Here is an 8,224-nt window from a genome sequence, read left to right as displayed (position 1 = left end):
AGTTTAAACCTAACAATAATTTTAAGAGAGAATATAGTGAAAGAACCCAAATTGGAGAGCAACACTGAAAAATTTTCTGATGTGAATTGTCATATATTGGAAGAAGCGCTAAGCAGCGCTCATGCAATTTCCTGCCTAAATACTTTAAATCTTTAAGGGGCAGATGAAACATGTTTAGTGATTATTTATTCAAAATAGTTTATGTATCTAATTAAAACATAACAACTGTCTGGTATAGTTATAATCATTCTCATTTTATATAGGAGTCAACTGAATATTAGAGATTTAAAGCTAAAATGTCACTCCAGTTCACACAGCTGGTAGTTGATTCTAATATTCTTTCTCTTTATATTATGCAACAGGTACACCTTGTTTTATTGCACTTCCTTTTAATGAACTTTTCAAATACTGCAGTTTTCACAAATTGAAGGTTTGTGGCAACCCTGAATGGAGCAGGTCTAATGGAGCCATTTTTCCAGCAGCATTTGTTCATTTCATGTCTCTGTGTCACATTTAGATAATTCTTGAAATATTTCAAACTTTCCCATTATTATTATACTTGCTGTTGGTGATCTGTGATCAGTGATCTTTGATGTTACTATTGCAATTGCTCTGGGGCACCATGAGCTGCACCCATATAAGACGGTGAACTTGATTGCTGATGTGACAACAAAGGATTTAGAATAAAACCATATACTTAATTGATAAAGCAGTGACAGCGTTTGAGAAGATTGACTCCAAAATTGAAAGAAATTCTACTGTGGGTATGAAACTATCAAATAGTATTACATACTACAGAGAAACCATTCGTGAAAGGGACAGTCGATTGATGTGGCAAAATTCATTGTTGTCTTATTGTGAGCAACTGCCATAGTCACCCCAGCCTTCAGCAACCACCACCCTGATCAGTGAGCAGCCATCAATATCAAGGCAAACCCCTCCACCAGTAAAAGGATTACGGGTTGCTGGAGGTTCAGATGTTGTTAGCTATTTTTGTTAGCAATATTTTTAAATTCAGGTACATATACTGTTTTTTTATAAGATGCTATTGCATACTTAATCGACTATGCTATAGTGTACAAGTAACTTTTATATGCACGGGAAAACCAAAAAATTCATGTGACTCACTTTATTGTGATATTCAGCTTATACTGTGGTGGTCTGGAACCAAGCCTGCAAAATCCGTGAGGTCTGCCTGTGTGTGGATGTCATGCACCTAGACTTCTGCTATCTCATACATTAGCTACTGGCCACATGCTGATATTTAAATTAATTAAAATGAAGTAAAAATTTATGTTTCTCAGTCACATAAGCTATATCCCAAATGTTCAACAGTCCCATGTTGCCAGGGGCTACCCTTCGGGACAGAGCAGACATAGAACATTTCCACTAACGCAGGAAGTTGTAGACAGAACAAGATCCTGTCTAGACGAGAAATGGTACCATGAAGTGAATGAGGGCACAGGCTCTAAGAATCCACAGATTTGGGCTTGAAACCTAGTTTCTCTACCATTAATTTTATCATCTTGAGTAAGTCACTTATCTTCTTTAAAGCTTAATTCATTGGTTTGAAGCATGAGAACAAGAAAAGATTTTCTCTCAATAGGTGATTATGAGTCAAACGGCAGAATCCCAGAAAACTGGCAAGCATTTGGCAAAAGTAGGCTCTTGTTACACACATTCAAGTTTTAAGAAAATAACTAGGTTTTGTTAGAAACAAGCGTAAAACTGGTTTGATTTACCGGAGTTGTAAAATAAACCAGGTTGGTGTGGGAGCTTCCCTAAAGGGCATACAGGAAAAAATGTGACATTCTGCTCAGACCTGGGCAAACTAGTTCCCTGACTGCATTTAGCCTGAAGGAGAACGTTAGTGAAGTCAACTTAAAGCTTTACCTATTTCTTTTTTTATTACTAATTTTTATTGGTGAATAGTTGCTTTACAAAGTTGTGAGATTTTATAGTCTAATATTACTTTAATTTAGCAACATCCATTAATTTTGCAGTTAAAGTAAACATATGAGGCTCCTGTCAAAAAAAAAAAGAATTGATACCCAAATTGCTCCCATTTTGTTGTGGGAAGGGATTAGAAAATAGGAAGACCTGTAGGTCAGGACTGGGACTAGAGAAGGAGGAGCACGACCCAAGAAAAAGCTGCTTGTTGCCTAGTATTCATGTTTTATTCCAAAGCATCATTTCTCTTAGCGACCACCATCATGCGGAGGCTTTGGGGTAGGGAAAGGGCATGTTGAAAGATTTTTACACGACTAGGGAGTGTGCCCTGGGGGCTAGAAGATGAGGTTCTGATTCCAGTTCTGTCCATGAACTGCTTGTTTGACTTAGGAAAACTGCTTGTTAACTTTTCAGAAACTTTAGGTTTCTTTTTTGGAAGGTGAAGGGAAACTTGGGCTAAGTTGATCCTGAATTTCTTCCTAAAGGTAACACTTCGGATTTAATGGGAACATCTCACTTGAGGTTTTCTCTCTGAGCATAAACAAGTCAGTGTGGGAGCCGTGCTATTGTGGGGACGTGCTGCCACCTCGTGGTACCTTGGGTTGTCTGCATGCACTCCTTTGGAAAATGTCTGATTTGATACTGAAGTTTAATACTGGTTTCTATTAAAGGAATACAGACATTTGCTTACTATTTGGATGTTTTAGGATGAAATATTTGATACTTGAGCTTGTTTCTAGTGACTTTAAGTAATCGGGCACCATGTCTATACACATAATTTTTTTTTTTGATGAAAAAGTTGAATGCATTTCATGAACATATGAGATTTAAGTCAGTTATTTCTTAAACTTACAATAGGAGGTATTTATGTCATCCACACAAGCCAATTTTTTTCCTAGTAGTTCTTAGAAAATTCATTTGTCAGTACCATGCACACATGCCCCTTTATATAGAGACATTTGCTAGGACAGTATCTTACTACTAGTGAGCATCCTCATCAGTCTACTGTATGAACAATAATAAACAGACTAAGCATGTACCTCCATACTTTGGAGTGGAGCTACCCACTCCAGTATTCTTGGGCTTCCCTCATAGCTCAGTTGGTAAAGAATCCACCTGCAATGCAGGAGTCCCCGTTTCGATTCCTGGTTTGGGAAGACCTCCTGGAGAAGGGAAAGGCTACCCACGCCAATGTTCTGGCCTGGAGAACTCTCTATGGGTCCCAAAGAGTCAGACATGAATGAGCGACTTTCACTTCACTTCACATATTAGTATACTTAGTACGTACCTAGTGGCTTTTGTGTTGTCATCCATCTAAGTACTTTACAAACATTGCTTTAAAAATACAGGTACTAAAGTATAGATCTAAGTGCTTCAGAAATATATTTTGAAATGCATTTCCTTGTATCACTTTTACCTTGTGCCTGTCTTCTTCAAAGTCTAATCAAGCTGAAGTGGGGCTCTGGAGAAGATGGAATGGTGTAGATGCCTCTTCAAGTCTTGGTCTTTGAACCTTCAATCCCCATTCAGAGTAAAATACACCTCAGTTGTTTTGCTCTGTATAAAAGTCATTGTGTCTTAAAAAAACAAAAAAACAAAAACCCTGCATCTTGAGCAAAACTGGCTGTTTTTTAGCAATGGCAGTTGGTGGACATGTGTGGGGAGATTTTTGAGTTTGGAAGAGCTACTGGCCACTTAAGAGTTCATCCAAGCACGTGGTGAAATTATTCCTTCAAACTATAAACCAAAGAGAGACATAAGAGGTATTGGGGTGTGAGATTAGGTCAGTAGGTAGAATTTGGGATTGGCTGATGTCACCTTATTCTGACCGGTATCACACGTGGGATAGGAGGTAGTAAGAAAGAAAAAACTGGGTTCACGTGCCACTCAGGGACCAGGGAGTCAGGACAAAGAGGAAGCCTGTGCTCATTACTTTTGCGAGTCAACCTCTTCTTATCTCTATTTCAATTCTTAAAACAACTAAAATCCTTCCACAGTATGCAAAGTACTGAAAGCAGTATAATACATGGACATCTAGGAACAACCTCAATTTAGCAAATTTAACGTTTCCGATTTTTTGCTTCAAAGCTCTGTTTTTAAATTAAACAATGAAGTGATGCTTATCATCACTAAAATCCTAAACTTCTGTTATTTTATGCTCTCTCTCATGCATAGATTTTTATGTCTGCTATTTATGTTTTTTTTTTTTTGCCATAATAGCACTTTATTCTTGTCTTCACATTGGCTGATAAAATGACATGCTCACAAGATTTGTAAAAATCTCTGCTTCTCTCTGCTTCCCCCAACCCCTTCCTTCTAGATCTTTCCTTTCTCTCTCTGCTAAGAAATTAAGCCCCTTAGTGGGTTTTCCATTCATGGGAATATATTGTGAGCTTTGTTTTCTTACTTTTTAAAAAATATTTATTTATTTATTTTTTAACTTTACAATATTGTATTGGTTTTGCCATATATCAACACGAATCTGCCACAGGTATACCCATGTTCCCTATCCTGAACCCTCCTCCCTCCTACCTGCCTGTACCATCCCTCTGGGTCATCCGAGTGCACCAGCCCCAAGCATCAAGTATCGTGCATTGAACCTGGACTGGTGACTTGTTTCATATATGATATTATACATGTTTCAATGCCATTCTCCCAAATCATCCCACCCTCTCCGTCTCCCACAGAGTCCAAAAGACTGTTCTATACATCACTGTCTCTTTTGCTGTCTCACATACGGGGTTATCGTTACCATCTTTCTAAATTCCATATATATGCGTTAGTATACTGTATTGGTATTTTTCTTTCTGGCTTACTTCACTCTGTATAATAGGCTCCAGTTTCATCCACCTCATTAGAACTGATTCAAATGTATTCTTTTTAATGGCTGAGTGTATACTCCATTGTGTATATGTGCCACAGCTTTCTTATCCATTCATCTGCTGATGGGCATCTAGGTTGCTTCCATGTCCTGGCTATTATAAACAGTGCTGTGTTGAACATTGGGATACACGTGTCTCTTTCAATTCTGGTTTCCTTGTTGTGTATGCCCAGCAGTGGGATTGCTGGGTCGTATGGCAGTTCTATTTCCAGGTTTTAAGGAATCTCCACGCTGTTCTCCATAGTGGCTGTACTAGTTTGCATTCCCACCAACAGTGAAAGAGGGTTCCCTTTTCTCCACACCCTCTCCAGCATTTATTGCTTGTAGACTTTTGGATCGCAGCCATTCTGACTGGTGAGAAATGGTACCTCATAGTGGTTTTGATTTGCATTTCTCTGATAATGAGTGACGTTGAGCATCTTTTCATGTGTTTGTTAGCCATCTGTATGTCTTCTTTGGAGAAATGTCTGTTTAGTTCTTTGGCCCATTTTTTGATTGGGTCATTTATTCTTCTGGAATTGAGCTGTAGGAGTTGCTTGTATATTTTTGAGATTAGTTGTTTGTCAGTTGCTTCATTTGCTATTATTTTCTCCCATTCTGAAGGCTGTCTTTTCACCTTGCTTATAGTTTCCTTTGTTGTGCAGAAGCTTTTAAGGTTACTTAGGTCCCATTTGTTTATTTTTGCTTTTATTTCCAATATTCTGGGAGGTGGGTCATACAGGATCCTGCTGTGATGTATGTCAGAGAGTGTTTTGCCTATGTTCTCCTCTAGGAGTTTTATAGTTTCTGGTCTTATGTTTAGATCTTTAATCCATTTTGAGTTTATTTTTGTGTATGGTGTTAAAAAGTGTTCTAGTTTCATTCTTTTACAAGTGGTTGACCAGTTTTCCCAGCACCACTTGTTAAAGAGATTGTCTTTAATCCATTGTATATTCTTGCCTCCTTTGTCAAAGATAAGGTGTCCATAGGTGCATGGGTTTATCTCTGGGCTTTCTATTTTGTTCCATTGATCTATATTTCTGTCTTTGTGCCAGAACCATGCTGTCTTAATGACTGTGGCTTTGTAGTAGAGCCTGAAGTCAGGCAGGTTGATTCCTCCAGTTCCATTCTTCTTTCTCAAGATTGCTTTTCGAGGTTTTTTTGTATTTCCATACAAATTGTGAAATTATTTGTTCTAGCTCTGTGACGAATTCCATTGGTAGCTTGATAAGGATTGCATTGAATCTATAAATTGCTTTGGGTAGTATACTCATTTTTGCTATATTGATTCTTTCAACCCATGAACATGATATTTCTTTATCTATTAGTGTCCTCTTTGATTTCTTTCACCAGTGTTTTATAGTTTTCTATATATAGGTCTTTAGTTTCTTTAGGTAGATATATTCCTAAGTATTTTATTCTTTCCGTTGCAATGGTGAATGGAATTATTTCCTTAATTTCTCTTTCTATTTTCTCATTATTAGTGTATAGGAATGCAAGGGATTTCTGTGTGTTGATTTTATATCCTGCAACTTTACTATATTCATTGATTAGCTCCAGTAATTTTTTGGTGGCGTCTTTAGGGTTTTCTATGTAGAGGATCGTGTCATCTGCAAATAGTGAGAGTTTTACTTCTTCTTTTCCAATTTGGATTCCTTTTATTTCTTTTTCTGCTCTGATTGCTGTGCCCCAAACTTCCAAAACTATGTTGAATAGTAATGGTGAAAGTGGACATCCTTGTCTTGTTCCTGACTTTAGAGGAAATGCTTTCAATTTTTCACCATTGAGGATAATGTTTGCTGTGGGTTTGTCATATATAGCTTTTATTATGTTGAGGTATGTTCCTTCTATTCCTGCTTTTTGGAGAGTTTTTATCATAAACGGATGTTGAATTTTGTCAAAGGCTTTCTCTGAATCTATCGAGATAATCATATGGTTTTTATTTTTCAATTTGTTAATGTGGTGTATTACTTTGATTGATTTGCGGATATTGAAGAATCCTTGCATCCCTGGGATAAAAACCACTTAGTCGTGGTGTATGATCTTTTAAATGTGTTGTTGGATTCTGACTGCTATAATTTTGTTAAGGATTTTTGCATCTATGTTCATCAGTGATATTGGCCTGTAGTTTTCTTTTTTTGTGGCATCTTTGTCAGATATTGGTATTAGGGTGATGGTGGCCTCATAGAATGAGTTTGGAAGTTTACCTTCCTCTGCAATTTTCTGGAAGAGTTTGAGTAGGATAGGTGTTAGCTCTTCGCTAAATTTTTGGTAGAATTCAGCTGTGAAGCCGTCTGGACCTGGGCTTTTGTTTGCTGGAAGATTTCTGATTACAGTTTCAATTTCCATGCTTGTGATGGGTCTGTTACGGTTTTCTATTTCTTCCTGGTCCAGTTTTGGAAAGTTGTACTTTTCTAAGAATTTGTCCATTTCTTCCAGGTTGTCCATTTTATTGGCATATAATTGCTGATAATAGTCTCTTATGATCCTTTGTATTTCTGTGTTGTCTGTTGTGATCTCTCCATTTTTATTTCTAATTTTATTGATTTTATTTTTCTCCCTTTGTTTCTTGATGAGTCTGGCTAATGGTTTGTCAATTTTATTTATCCTTTCAAAGAACCAGCTTTTGGCTTTGTTTATTTTGGCTGTGGTCACTTTTGTTTCTTTTGCATTTATTTCTGCCCTAATTTTAAAGATTTCTTTCCTTCTACTCACCCTGGGGTTCTTCATTTCTTCCTTTTCTAGTTGCTTTAGGTGTAGAGTTAGGTTATTTATTTGACTTTTTTCTTGTTTCTTTAGGTATGCCTGTATTGCTATGAACTGTCCCCTTAGGACTGCTTTTACAGTGTCCCACAGGTTTTGGGTTGTTGTGTTTTCATTTTCATTTGTTTCTATGCAAATTTTTATTTCTTTTTTGATTTCTTCTGTGATTTGTTGGTTATTCAGCAGCGTGTTGTTCAGCCTCCATATGTTGGAATTTTTATTGTTTTCTCCTATAATTGAGATCTAATCTTACTGCATTGTGGTCAGAAAAGATGCTTGGAATGATTTCAATTTTTTGAATTTACCAAGGCTAGATTTATGGCCCAGGATGTGATCTATCCTGGAGAAGGTTCCGTGTGTGCTTGAGAAAAAGGTGAAATTCATTGTTTTGGGGTGAAATATCTATAGATATCAATCATGTCTAACTGGTCTATTGTATCGTTTAAAGTTTGTGTTTCCTTGTTAATTTTCTGTTTAGTTGATCTATCCATAGGTGTGAGTGGGGTATTAAAGTCTCCCACTCTTATTGTGTTATTGTTAATTTCCCCTTTCATACTTGTTAGCATTTGTCTTACATATTGTGGTGCTCCTATGTTGGGTGCATATATATTTATAATTGTTATATCTTCTTCTTGGATTGATCCTTTGTTT

Source organism: Bison bison, unplaced genomic scaffold, assembly GCF_000754665.1.
Source record: "Bison bison bison isolate TAMUID 2011002044 unplaced genomic scaffold, Bison_UMD1.0 scf7180017864062, whole genome shotgun sequence".
NCBI lineage: Eukaryota > Metazoa > Chordata > Mammalia > Artiodactyla > Bovidae > Bison > Bison bison.
This window is presented reverse-complemented; position numbering follows the sequence as displayed.